This window comes from Mus caroli, chromosome X (assembly GCF_900094665.2).
Source record: "Mus caroli chromosome X, CAROLI_EIJ_v1.1, whole genome shotgun sequence".
Classification (NCBI taxonomy): Eukaryota; Metazoa; Chordata; class Mammalia; order Rodentia; family Muridae; genus Mus; species Mus caroli.
The window spans coordinates 61,236,917-61,251,423 of record NC_034589.1 but is presented as its reverse complement, the minus strand read 5'-3'; positions in this window follow the sequence as shown (position 1 = coordinate 61,251,423).

Below are 14,507 nucleotides of genomic sequence, written 5' to 3'. Positions count from 1 at the left end.
TCTGAGGTTAGTATCAAGCAAAATACTTTAAAATGTGTAATATGTATAGTTCACATTGAAAGTAGGAACTTTAGAGAATAAATTTCAGAATGATAAAGGATGATTCACAATTCATGAAAGATGTTACCTTTGTAAAAACAAAGAAAGGAAAAAGAGAGGACAGTAGAGGGTCATCAATACTTTTAAGCTAATGGGAAGGAACACCAGAAGGCTGTACTGGCAATCCTTCAACTAAAAATATATTCACTGATGACATGGTCCACCTCATATTTAATGTGAACAGATTGTGGAAGGTCAGACAGAAAAAATAATAATAGCAAATAGCTTAGGGATGAAACCAGCTAGACATCTTAATTAATACAATGGCATTTGGTTTTCTGTAAAAACCAAGTAGAAAAAAAAAAGCCACATAAATGGAAAGAAAATTTGTTCTACAATTATTGAATGGTCTCTTTAAAAAGAAAAACTTTACCAAGGATGTAATATAACATTAGGCTAAGAGTGTAGAATTTTGTCATCCAACAGTACATCTGTTGTTAAAATAGTTTTATTGAGAGACATGCTGATTTTGTGCTACCAAATACAAATGATGACAAGTTTAATGTTCTTCTGTAGTTGGTGATGTGCTGATGCACTTGGTTACTCATTCTTCTTGGTAAGTGTCCTATTTCCGAATGTAGACAATTGAGAGTAGATGTAATTACTAACGGTTTGAAGTGGGTAGCTCCAAAGATTTATTTTTAAGAGGTTAAGAGGTTATATTTCTATCAATTGTGCAGAAATAAATTATAGTAGGAATATTTTTATTCTGACTGTATTTGCATGTTTGGGTCATTTTCCTGATTCAAGCCAATTATACCATAGTTATTTATAAAAAACTACATGGTACACAAATAAAGACCAGTTAAACATAAAAAAAAATCCACTTTCATGCTTAGAAAGGAATATTTACAGGAAAATTATTTATCATTCAAATAATATACTACCTAAAAAGTGTTATCTTTACTTCTTTACTTTGTTTTTGTTTTTGTTGTTTTTGTTTTTTTGTTGTTGTTGTTGTTGTTTTCTTTTCTTTTTTTTTTTTTTTTTTTTTTTTTTTTTTCGAGACAGGGTTTCTCTGTGTATCCTCGGCTGTCCTGGAACTCACTTTGCAGACCAGGCTGGCCTCGAACTCAGAAATCTGCCTCCCTCTGCCTCCTGAGTGCTGGGATTAAAGGCTTGTACCACCATGCCCAGCTACATTTTAAATCTATGTGGACAGAAAGAAATGGTTACCTCTAGCATTTGTCAGGGTTGTAAAATCAGTGGAAAGAGAGTAGAAAATGGGTGATGTGAACAGAAGAATTCAGATTAATGTTTTTAAAAACTCGTGAAAATCAATGACAGGATAACCTTTTAACATTTTATTACAATTTCTAATTTAAACTTCTCTAATAGATCTCAGACATCACTAAATACATTTTTTTCTTATAACATTTATCTCTGTAAAATAACATAAGGAAAGTATATAAAATTGTAATTTTCTTTCTTGTGAAAAGCATGTATTTTTAAGAATATGTCTTAAACATTTAAAATCATCTAAATCTTTCAGATGCACAAAGTTAAAACAGACAGAATATTAGCCCTTCAAAGATATATATGAACCAGCTCCCAGAACTTGCAAATGCGTGTATTTCATGGTAAAAATGACTTTGCTGTTGTAATTAAGAATATTGAAATAAGTGGAGTATTCTGCATTATTCTTGTAGTTGAAGTGTAGTCACAGGATAATCATAAAACAGAATATATGTCTCATAGTAGAATAGAGATTTGAGTGGTACAAATAGGAACTGTGTGTGTGCGTGTGTGTGTGTGTGTGTGTGTGTGTGTGTGTGTATGCTTGTGTGTGTTAGTTAACTTGCCACAATCTAAAAACACTTGGAAAGGTAATCTCAATGAGTGACCACTTATATTATGTTGGCAAAGAGACATGTCTTCAGGAATTTTTTAATTGGGTTAACTGAGTTAGGAAAGCTCACCCTGTGTATAAAAGGCACCATTTCAAAGGTGTCCTTATTCTTTTATATTGTGTCATAAGACACCATGTCCAACTTAACTAATAGAAGAGAAAGTTTTTTTGTGGGGTTGCATTTAAGTTAGCGTACACCACCATGATAACAGGGAGTGTAATAGCAGACAGATAGAAATGGCACTGGAACAGTGGCTAACAGCTTTCATCTTGATCTAAAAGTACAAAGTAGTAAGCATGAACTATGAATGGCCTGGGACTTGTATACTTCAAAACCTGCCCCACAGAGACACACCTCTTTCCTTCAACATGCTCATACACCCTAATACTTACAAAATAATCCTGCCAACTAGGAAAAATATTTAAATATATGAATCTATAGGGGCTATTCTCATTCAAACCAACACAATGAATTAAACCATAAAGTATATGTGTGTGCAATAAGTGAACTGTATTCATTACTCCTCTCCTTGGCTGTAGTTGATGTGATATGATGAGGCATTTGAAATTCCTAATACTTTTCTTTCCCTGCTATGAAGGGCTTTAATATGAAATTGTGAGCTAAAATCACAATTACTCTAATCATTACTCTAATTTGCTTTCTGTTAGGGAATTTTATCGCAACAATAGAAATGAACTAGAACTGTGTGAGAGTGTAAGAGACTTTTTTATTGCATAGAGATGGAGGAGTGTTCCTCTTTTTTTCCACATCCTGGCCAGCATCTTCTGTCATCTGAGTTTTTGATCTTCGATTGGTGTGAAGTGGAATCTCAGGGTCATTTTGACTTGCATTTCCTTGATGACTAAGTATGTTGAACATTTCTTTAAGTGTCTCTCAGCCATTCCAGATTACTCAGTTGAGAACTCTCTGTTTAGCTCTGTACACCATTTTTAATAGGGTTATTTGGTTTTCTGGAGTCTAACTTCTTGAGATCTTTGTATATTTTGGATAAGAGTCCTCTATCAGATGTAGGATTTGTAAAGATATTTTCCTAATCTGTTGGTTGCCATTTTGTCCTGTTGACAGTGTCCTTTGCCTTACAGAAGCTTTGCAAATTTATGAGGTCCCATTTGTCAATTCTCAATCTTAGGGCATAAGCCATTGGTGTTCTGGTTAGGAGATTTTACCCTGTGTCCATGTGTTCGAGGCTCTTCCCTACTTTCTCTTCTACTGGTTTTGGTATATCTGGTTTTATGTGCAGTTCTTTGATCCAGTTAGACTTGAGCTTTGTACAGGGAGATAAGAATGGATTGATTTGCATTTATCTACATGCTGACTATCACCAGTTGAACAAGCACCATTTGTTGAAAGATTCTCTTTTCCACAGTATGGTTTTGGCTTCTTTGTCAAGGATCAAGTGAACATAGGTATGTGGGTTTATTTCTGGGTCTTCAATTCAATTGCATTGATTTACCTGCCTGCCACTGTACCAGTATCATGCTGTTTTTATCACTATTGCTTTGTAGTACAGCTTGAGGTCAGGAATGGTGATTCCCAAGAATTTCTTTTATTGTTGAGAACAATTTTTGTTATCCTTGGATATTTGTTATTCCAGATGATTTTGAGAATTGATGTTTCTATCTTTGTGAAGAATTGAGTTGAAATTTTGGTGGAGATTGCATTGAATCTTTAGATTACTTTTCATAAAATGGCCATTTTTGCTATGTTAATCCTGTCTCAGAAACAAAACAACAACAGCAAAAAAAAAACAAAAACAAGAACAAACTTTTGAGAATTTTATCTAAATGCTTTGTCTGAATTCAGCTCCCAAAATCACATGGGGATTTAAATGTCCAGCTTCTTAGGGTGCCTGTTTACAAATGATTTTTGATTGATCAATAGAGCCAGTGCCCAATGGTGAGGCAGAGGAACAGAGGTAGGACTTCTTTTCCTGGGCAAGAAACACAGAGGAGAGAAGGGATTCTGCCATGAGAGGGTAGTAGGACAGCCTACTCCATGAATGAGAAGGAAGAGGAGAAAGCGGAAATGTAGGTGCAAAGAAAAGTGGCCCCATGTGAGGGCTGCCCAGAAGGAAATAGGGCAGAAAAGATAAAATATAGATTTAGAAAGTGTTAAATCAGGAATACTAGAGGAGAGTGTGTACTAGACATAGGTTTGGAAATGTCAGGCCATTGAGCAAGTTAGTGCTTATTAAACATAGTGGTTGAGTGTGTGTGTGTGTGTGTGTGTGTGTGTGTGTGTGTGTGTGTGTGTGTGTGTTTTCATTTGCAAATCCAGAGAACTCAGGAGTGGGGCATGGCAAGAAGTGCCATCACCTGTTGGGAGCTCACAATAGATCTACAATTCACCACTTCAACAAACAAAAACAAAACAAAACTCAGTGACTCTCAATATTGAGAGAAATGAAATAAAAACCTTTATTCGATGAGCCAACCACTTTGAAAAAGCAGCTTCTGAATTAGAAATACAAATGAGTTAGTCATTACCTCCAAGGTATCATTTATATTGAAGACTATGATTATCCATAGAACATAGCAATAATTCAGAGGGATCTGCTCTTTCTACTCTTCATGATAACAGAATCTTTTCTGCACTATCTTTTCAATGTATCAATATAGGCAGTCTTGTAGGGGAAGTAGTCTTAACATTCAATACCGAACAGATTTAATGCCATTTCCTTTACAGCTTTTATGAGACAAGTTTAGAATTATGAAATTCATCAAGTGCCAACAAGTGAATGAAGAAAATATGAGGTCATTTCTGTGTGGGCTGAGAGGGGCTTAGAAAAAGCTCCAGAGTATGTAAATTGGTCTGTCATCCCCTCTGGCCTCTTTTCATACCCTCAAGTACATTCCTCATAGAATATGCCATTCACAGAAAATATATTCTAAAATCACAGAACCAGAAAAGAATGTTGTACATAGTCTTCAGTTAAAAATGCAGTAGCTTCACTTTTTAATTTAATGATAGAAATCCACAACACAAAATTTATTCACAAAGTACAAATAAACTGGATTTAAAAGAAAGATAGATTTACAACATATTTGAATTTGTGTTCAATCCAGAAATAGGCCCTGACTAAGGGTGGTTTGTATCTCAATCAAAAATTTTGATATGACCTCCAATTTCTTTAGCACAGATATTTTGTGTTTGTGTGTGTTAGTGTGTGCATCACTTCCTCCCCTTCCCCCACACTCCCCTCCCTCTCCCTCTCCTTTTCTCCCTGTCTGCCCTCTGTGTGTGTGTGTTTGTAGTAGTTTCCATGAGAAACGTACTTCATAGTTTAATGTGTTTGAACACTTAGTCCCTGGTTAGTGGTGCTGTTTGGGAAGGATATGGAATTCTTAGGACACAAAACCTTCAAGGAATTAAGTTACTGAAGGCAGGTTTTCAGAAACCTCAGCCCATTTCCAGTTCTACTTTTTTTCTTGTAGCTAAGATGTGATCTCTTAATTTCCTACTCCTGCTGTTTGCTGTCATGTCCTTCCTCATATTTATCATGATTGATTATTATCCCCTTGAAATTATAAGCCTACATATTTGCTTTCATCTATAAGTTGCTTTCAGCCATGGTATTTTATCACAGAATCATAAAAGCAGCCGATATATTATATACATGATATCTCTACATCATGAATATAAATTAAATAAGCTGAAACAGAGTTCAAAAGGTCTCAAAATCAGACTAATAAAGAGCTTGTATCCACAAGATAAGAAACCAGGGGAGTGATGAGAAGGAACTGCTCTTCCAGTCAGGGCTTGATGTTTCAGCTGCAAAGTGAAAGACTAAAATGGGGTCCCAGAGCAAGAAATAGCAGGTTTGGGTGAACAGGTAGATAGGAAAGTAATTGGGCAGACCGTATTCATTTTGAGCAATAGAGCAAAGCTGACATTCCTGGGCTAGTTAGGGAGTCCTTTGCTTGTTGAACCTCAACATATCATTTGTTAGATAATGCTTTGCTTTGGAGCTTTACAATCATTGTTTTAGGTGTCTATTACTTTATAAGATCCAGATGAAAGAGTTACACTTTTTCCTCAGTGGGGTCTGTCCAATAAGTTCTTAGGCCTGCTTTTCCAGATAAGATTTTAATGCATTTATATGACCCTATATTTAAATTCATTCCAATAGATTTATATTCTAGAGTTCTTTCTCTTTCCAAGAATAAGTCATTTATCCATTTATGCTGGAAGTGTGGCACCTGGCATTCAGAGCCATTTCTGTGTCTACACAGTGGCTAAAGTCATGTATCTACAAAATGGAGCCAAACTCTTTGTAAAATTGAGCTTCATAGAACAATGCATAACCTGAACACTTTCATTTTTATACAATATGGACTAACAGTATGGTGCTGCTTGATCTCAGCAATGACCTATGTTGACAAACTAAGAGCAGAGCTATTAAAAACTCTGTAATTATCTCTTTTCCAAGGTTAAAAACAAACAAACAAAAAACAAACAAAAAAAACCCAGAAAAATACTTATTCTCATGAAAGTTTAAATTTGCAATTTAAAGTCAACCAAAACTCACCCTTCCACCAAGTCCTTGTTGTTGGGGCAGCCTCCTACTTGGTCTGCTACTGTAAAGACACTATATCCCAATCCATCGTAGAGGACCCACTACACTCAGAAAAGTTGAGGACGCTATGCACTCAGAACAGTTGAGGATCTGCTGCACTCAGGACAGTTGGACAACTTGACTGCTCCACTGAAGACCCAACAGTCTGAAGGCCTCCCAGGAGATCTACTGTAGCAAGGGCAACAGATCAGCAGCTTCTCTGCCCCTGTGAAGAGCCGCAAGTTGGAAGACCCCATAGGTGATCTGTTACAGCCAGGGCCCCAAGCCTACCAGGAGACCTGAAGCAACCCAAGGACAAAAGAGAAAGACTCCAGAGAGTCACCAAGAGCAACAAACACCAGGGATATCCAGATGGCAAAAGGCAAGCACTAAACCATAAGCAACAGAAGCCAAAATACGTGGGAATCATCAAAACTCAGTTCTCTCACAACAGTGAGTCATAAATACACCAACAAACCTGAAAATCAGGAATCTGTTCTAAAATTCTATCTCACGTAGATATAGAGTCCTTTAAGGAGGATATCAATAATTCACTGAAAAAAAAATACAGGAAAACACAGGTAAACAATGAAGGAATTGAATAAAGCAATCCAAGACCTAAAAGTGGAAGTAGAAACAATAAATAAAACACAAATGGAGGCAAACTTGGAAAATTAAAACCTAGGAAAGTCGTCAGGAATTGTGGATGCAAGTATTAACAACAAAATATAAGAGATAGAAGAAAGAATCTCAGGTTTAGAAGATATGGTAGAAGAGACTGGCAATACTGTCAAAGAAAATTCAAAACATAAAAAACTCCTAACCCAAAGCATCTAGAGAATTCAGGACACAATTAAAAGACCAAATATAAGAATAATCAGAATAGAGAACAAAGATTCTCATCTTAAAGGACATGAAAATATCTTCAACAAAATCAGAGAAGAAAAATTCCTCAATCTAAAGAAAGAGATGTCCATAAAGGTACAAGAAGCCTATAGAACACAAAATAAATGGGACCAGAAAAACAAAACAAAACAAAAAAATCCTTCTCACACAATTATCAAAACACTAAATGCACAGAACAAAGAAATAATACTAAAAGCTGCAAGGGAAAAATACCAAGTAACATACAAAAGTAGACCTATCAGAATTATACCAGACTTCTCAACAGAGACTATGAAAGTCAGAAGAGCCTGGTCAGTAGTCATGTAGACTCTAAAAGAATACAAATGCCAGACCAGGCTACTATACCCATAAAAACTCTCAAGAAACCAAAATATTCCAGGATAAAACCAAATAGATGGAGAAACCAAAATATTCTAAGACAAAATCAAATTCAATCAGTATCTATCTACCAACCCAGCCCTACAGAGGATCCTAGAAGGAAAACTCCAACACAAGGAATGTACCTGCACCAAAAAAAGGACAAGATATTAAGCATCTCATGCCAAACCCAAAAGCAGAGAGCCACAAGCACATAAAGCCACCTCCAAAACAAACTTATCAGGAACCAACAGTCATCCCTCCTTAATATCTCACAATATTAATGGACTCAACTCACCTATAAAAAAACATAAGCTAACAGATTGGATACCCAAACAATATCCAGCATTTTGTTACATACAAGAAAGACATCTCAGTAACAAAGACAGGAACCATCTCAGAGTAAAATGATGGTAAAAGGTCTTCCAAGCAAATGGTTCCAGGAAACAAGCAGGAATTGCCATCTTAATATCAAAAAAATAGACCTTCAACCAAAAGTTATCAAGTGTTATAAGGAAGGACACTTCATATTCATCCAGGGAAAAATCCACCAAGAAAAAGTCTCAATTCTGAACATCTATGCCCCAAATGTAAGGGCATGCACATTTATAAAAGAAACTTTCCTAAAGCTCAAAACACACATTGAACCCTACACAATAATAGTGGGAGACTTTAACACCATACTCTCACCAATGGACAGGTCATTGAATCAGAAAATAAACAGAGAAACCGTAAAACTAAGAGAGTTTATGAACCAATTGGATTTAACAGATATATACACAAAATTCTACCATAAAAAAAAAGAATACACCTTCTTCTCAGCACTTCATGGTACCTTCTCCAAAAACAACCATATAATTGGTCAGAAAACAACACTCAACAGATACAGGAAGATTGAAATAATACCATGCATCCTATCAGATCACCATGACCTAAGGTTTGTCTTTAATAACAGCAAAAACTACAGAAAGCCTATATACACATGGAAACGGAACAACTCTTTGCTCAATGATAACTTGGTCAGGTAAGAAATCAAGAAATTAAAGACTTCCCAGAATTTAAAGAAAATGTTGACACATCATACTCAAACTTATGGGACACAATGAAATCAGTGCTAAGAGGAAAGTTCATACCACTAAGTGCCTTGGTAAACTGAAGAGATATTACATTAACAACTAATTAAATATTTTGGTGGGAGAGGAAAGATTTTATTTGGTTTATATTTCCATATTGTTGTTCATTATTGAAGAAAGTCAGAATAGGAACTCAGACGGTAGAAATCTTGAGGCAGGATCTTATACAGAGGCAGTAGAGGAGTGCTGCTTACTGGCTTTCTCATCCTGCTTTCTTATAGAACCCAAGACCACCAGGAACCCAGGGGTGGCTCCACCCACAATGGACTGGGCTCTTCTCCATCAATCACTAATTAAGAAAATGCTCTATAAACATTGCTCCAGTTCAGTCTTATGGTGGCATTTTCCTAGTAGGGCTTTCCTACTCCGAGATGACTCTACCCTATGTCAAGTTAACAGAAAATTACCTAGCAGATACACATTCCTTATTAAATGCCAGTCAATTCTATGCTTTGCAGAAATTAATATCGTTAATCTCATGACTACAAAAAGTAGAAAACATCATAATTTTCATTCACAGATGAAGGAACTGACACAGAGAATAAGTAACAGAAAGTTAAGGTTAAATGAGGGACTGGGAGAATGCTAATATCATTGATAGTCATTTTCAGAAGTTAGAGGGATCATGTGTACCCTCCCTTACTCTTTGTAGGTTTACAGTTCTTTTTTATGTTTTTAAAATTATTTTACTTATTTATTTTAATGTGGACTTTGTTTCACAAATCTAAATGAAAAGTCTCTCAGAGAAGTAGGAATGCATTGAAATATTATTAGTTATATTAATATTATTATATTAATATTAATATAATAATATTAATATATATTAGTTATTATTAAATATATTAGTCATATCCTTAGCACACTGAAGAGTATCTGAGAAAAATATTTTCATATCTATCTCTATCTCTATCTCCTCTATCATCTATATCTATATCTATACACACACACACACACACACACACACACACACACACACACACACATATCAGTAGAAGAAGATACATGTTTGGCAAAATCCCATTAAAGAAATCTATGTAACCAGAAAATAAATATACATCCTTCTTTGCCCCCTTCATCTTTTCATTAAAGAGATCCATTTATTTTTATTTTACCTGTATGAGTGATGGCTTACATGTTGTATGTTGATCCTGTTTATTCCTAAGGCTTGCAGAGGTCAAAAGAAAGAATTGCATCCCCTGTAGATGGAATTGCAGGAAGATGTGAGCCAGCATGTGAGTATTGGAAATGGATCCTCTGAACTGCTAAGCCATCTCACAGGCTCATTCCTGCCATATAAAAATTTATATTGGTGTAGAAAATGAACTCATAATTGCTCCCTTTAATAGAATCATCAGGACACCATCACTGTATTTCAACCTAAATTTTCATAATATAAAAACTCATACGATATTTTAAACTGCATAACTTCTAGAGCTAATTGGACATTATAATGATTTCTTTACTAATTCCCATATAGCAAAATTTACTGTATATGGATTATGAGTTTAAAAAATACATAATCCATGTAAACATAACCAGAACAAATGTAAAGAAGTTTTTCCTAGTCTCCAAAGTTAACTTGTGGTGCTTCTTTTATAAATATACATTTATCTACATATGTATTGGCAAGAAGAAGAAAAGGAAGAGGTTTTACTCTCATTCTTTAGCTCTCAAATGAGCTTCTTTCTCACAGTCTACCATCCATAATAAATCATTGTCTTAAGAATTACTTCCTTTCTGTGAATTTTGGTGATTTCAATGAAAGGTATGAGTTACACACAACAAAAGGAAAACAACAAAATAGAAAGCATTGAATTATTTGTCCTTTACAGTTTGACTTCCTTCTCCAGGCTTATCAACATTCATTAAATTTCAAAGTTCTCCAGTGTTTTTCTTTTGTATTTAGTCCTTGCTTCTTTGTGTTACTCATTTCTGAGAAAGAGACTATAATGGGTCTTGTCTAACTTTACTGCCACAGGAATTTCAGCTTGAATTTTAAAAGGGCATATGGATGTGTTTATGGAATAAAAGAGCAAAATTGGTTTTCAATATCATTTAGTCTAAGATAATACCAATGTTCCATTAAGAAGCCAAACACTAATTAAGCTGGTAGAAATAACATGACTACAATTATGAGCAAATTAAACTTTGCTCTTCAGCTTAATTTCAACAAAGTTATAATGTTAGATTAGCTTGGAGATCTCTTGGAATTGTTATTTGATTTGAGGTAGAAATCTCAATGGAAAAGAAAACAGCTCTCTAGGATGTCTATGAAGCTTAGGATACCAAGTAATCTTGTTGGTTTGTAGTAAACATAGAACTTTTGGTTGGTTCAATTGCTTTTGAAGGTTAATTTTTACTTGTGTAATCAAGCTAAGACTATTTTACTAAAATTACAGCAAACAACCAAACAAGCAAACCCTAGGAATCCAACAAAAATATGGTTCCATGAAAATATACCTCTAGTGGAAGACACTCAGTTTCTATTCTTCAACTGCCAATTTCTACAGAGGTCCTGAGGAAGAACTTTGCAAAATTAACTATATAAAGTAGACAACAAAGATGTTGCTACTATTTGTCCTAATGTCATTAAATTATGGTAAGTTTCTTAATTTTTAGCATTTAAATTAAGTAACAAAATACTTTTAGAATATTGTCATTTCTATGATGAGTTTGTGCAATTTATACTTTATGTGAAAGAAATATTCGTGTTGTCAAATATAGATTTTGACTAGCCATATAACAAATGCTTAATAATGATATATGACTTATTGATATCAAGTTGGAAAGTATGATTTATTCAGTTGTAGCTCTTTACGTATTTCTTGTTGAAATCTTTTGTGTGTGAAAATCTTTGTTAATTCTGTATTTTTAAAAATTATTAATAAATAGCCACATTTAGAAGAATTTTTACTTCCTTACTTTAGATATTTGAAAATATACTGTGTTCTAATTGGTTGTATTGGAAATGAATGATGCAAAATATTATTTAATACCATTTTGACTTTTATTGTTGTAAAACCACTTAACTTGGAGCATATCCTCTTAGCCAGTTTTAAGTGTATGATATAATATTATTAACTATAAACACTATTACACAGTATATTTCCAAAACTCATTCATCTCAAAATTTTTGTATCAATTGAACATCAAATACCTCATTTCTACCCCATCTTGTATCCTGGTAATAACTATTTTATTGTCCAAGTCTACGAATTGACTAAATGTAAATGGATTAACTAGATTATGTACAGTATCTGTCCTGACAAAACAAGTTGACTTTATTAAAATAATTTCTCCCTTTATATGAGAATATGTCCTTTTCAGAGTAATAGTTGTACAAAGCATTTTTCAAATTTACTCATTTTATTGGTCAGTTTTCTGTTGCTGTGATAAAATACAATAACCAGAGCAATTTATCTCACAAAGAATATGGTGAGGTTCACCACAGCAAAGGCAACTTTCTGATATATCTTACATATTAGTTACTTTTCAGAACATGTGATAAAACATTACAACCAAAATTAATTTAAGAAAAAATATGGTTTATTTTGGTTTATACTTCCAAAGGGATAAAGGTCTATGATGGCATAAAAGCATGGTGGTAAGTCGCAGGCATGATGTAAGGAGCAGATACTTGAGAGCTCACATATTAAACTACAAGCACATAGAAGATAGAACAACCTAGAAATTTCACAAAGATTTAATTTCAAAGCCTGCTTCCAGTGACATATTCTTTACAAAAGACGCCCCCCCCCAACCTTCCGAAGCATTTTACCCACTGAACACAAGATAATATTTAACATAAAACCACTGAACTCATTTATCAGCTGACACTAAGAGTACTTTGAAAGATGAGGATTTCTTGACAAATTCCATTAAAGTGCAGGTTAATCTGAGCTGAAACTCTTTAAGTCCAGGGTTGGCCTCAAATTTATGCCTATCCTCGTGCCTCAAACTCTGAGTGTTGAGATTACAGGCATGAGCCATCATGCCCAGCTCAGAGTGTACATTCATGCTATTGTAAATAATGTTACTGTGAATGTGGGAGCTCAGACATTTCATCTTAATATCAGCTTTCTTGCATAAATATCACCATGTAGGTTACTTACAGTATATAAAAGTTTTGAAAATGATTACCAACCATAACTAATAGAGATCACATATCTAGATCATACAATTCCATAGCAAAATGGCAAAAATATAACTTTAGTGAAAATGTGTTGATAAATAATGAAGAAAGAAAAATGTGCAACTGTACAACAATCACACAAAATACATACATATTACTATCCATAAATAAATTAAAATTATATTCTGATAGTAAGATTTATATGCCAATTTTAACAATAGATTTATTTCATTGTCATCAAAACCAGAAAGAACTCAAATTTCTATCAATGGGAGAATGGAAATGGATAAAAGGTTTAGCACACTTCCTATCAAATTCTTTGGACATCTCAGAGATCCCTCTTCAATGTATCACAGCTCATTAACATTTCTCTTGGTTAACCACTATGAAAAGATGGTAAGACCCTTTTGTTAGACACCACACACTTCAGTCGAGAATGTAAATAAGTCAAACTGGTATTTATCTGGTGGTTTTCTCCTATTGCCTAGCTTTTATAGCGTCATAAGATTAAATGAAGGCTGCTAGGGAAAAAAAAAGTCATCAGCACTCTTAACCAACTATGACTTTTTAAAGAATGGTCCTGTCAAGGTATGTCCATGGGGGCAACAATGGAATGAATGTTATGGGGGTAATCCAAACTTATTATCGAATTTTAGACCTACTCCACAGGAGGGAAACTATGACTGGAAATGTGAGGCTTGCCATTACCACCCGCCTGTGGAAGTCATACGGAAACAATCTACTAATATTATTTTACTGAATGGGAATACTATAAAACTCTCCTCTAAATATTTTTTAAAAATATAGATAGATGCATCTCTCTCTATTTGAGCAGCTTATTTGGTCAGCGGTTATAGGGTAAATACAGAGATTTTGAAGTGGTCAAATTTCATAGAATAAATGTTTATAGAGTTCTCAGTCATGCATGGGACACAATATCATGCCCTGTCTTACATTTCTATTACTTTTATAGAACACCTTGCTTGACCAAGACTACTTATAAAAGAATTAATTGAGCTTGTTGTTTTAGAGTAATATTAGAGTAGAAGAACTAATTGAGCTTACTGTTTCAGAGTCGTATTAGAGTCCCTGGAGCAAAGGTATTTCAAGGAGGGAGGGAGGGGGGAAGGAGGGAGAGAGGGAGGTAGAAAGAAAGAGAGTGAATTTGTGTTATAAACTATATTAGCTAGAATAGGCTAAACACAATCAGAAAAACTACTACTTATCTTTCAGTTTCTAAAGATGAATCTACATAGACATTTGTTTGATAAAAATGTTGGGTTAGGGAAAAGAGATGAGCTTGTCTGGCTACAATCAGTAAAACATTTAACATTTAAAGGGGCATATAATAAGGGACAAGTAATTTAAACACAAAAGTAACAAATATTTCAATGAATATGATACCTTGAAAAAAATAAGATTCAAGCATTCCTGCAAACTTGTGTGGGATTTAT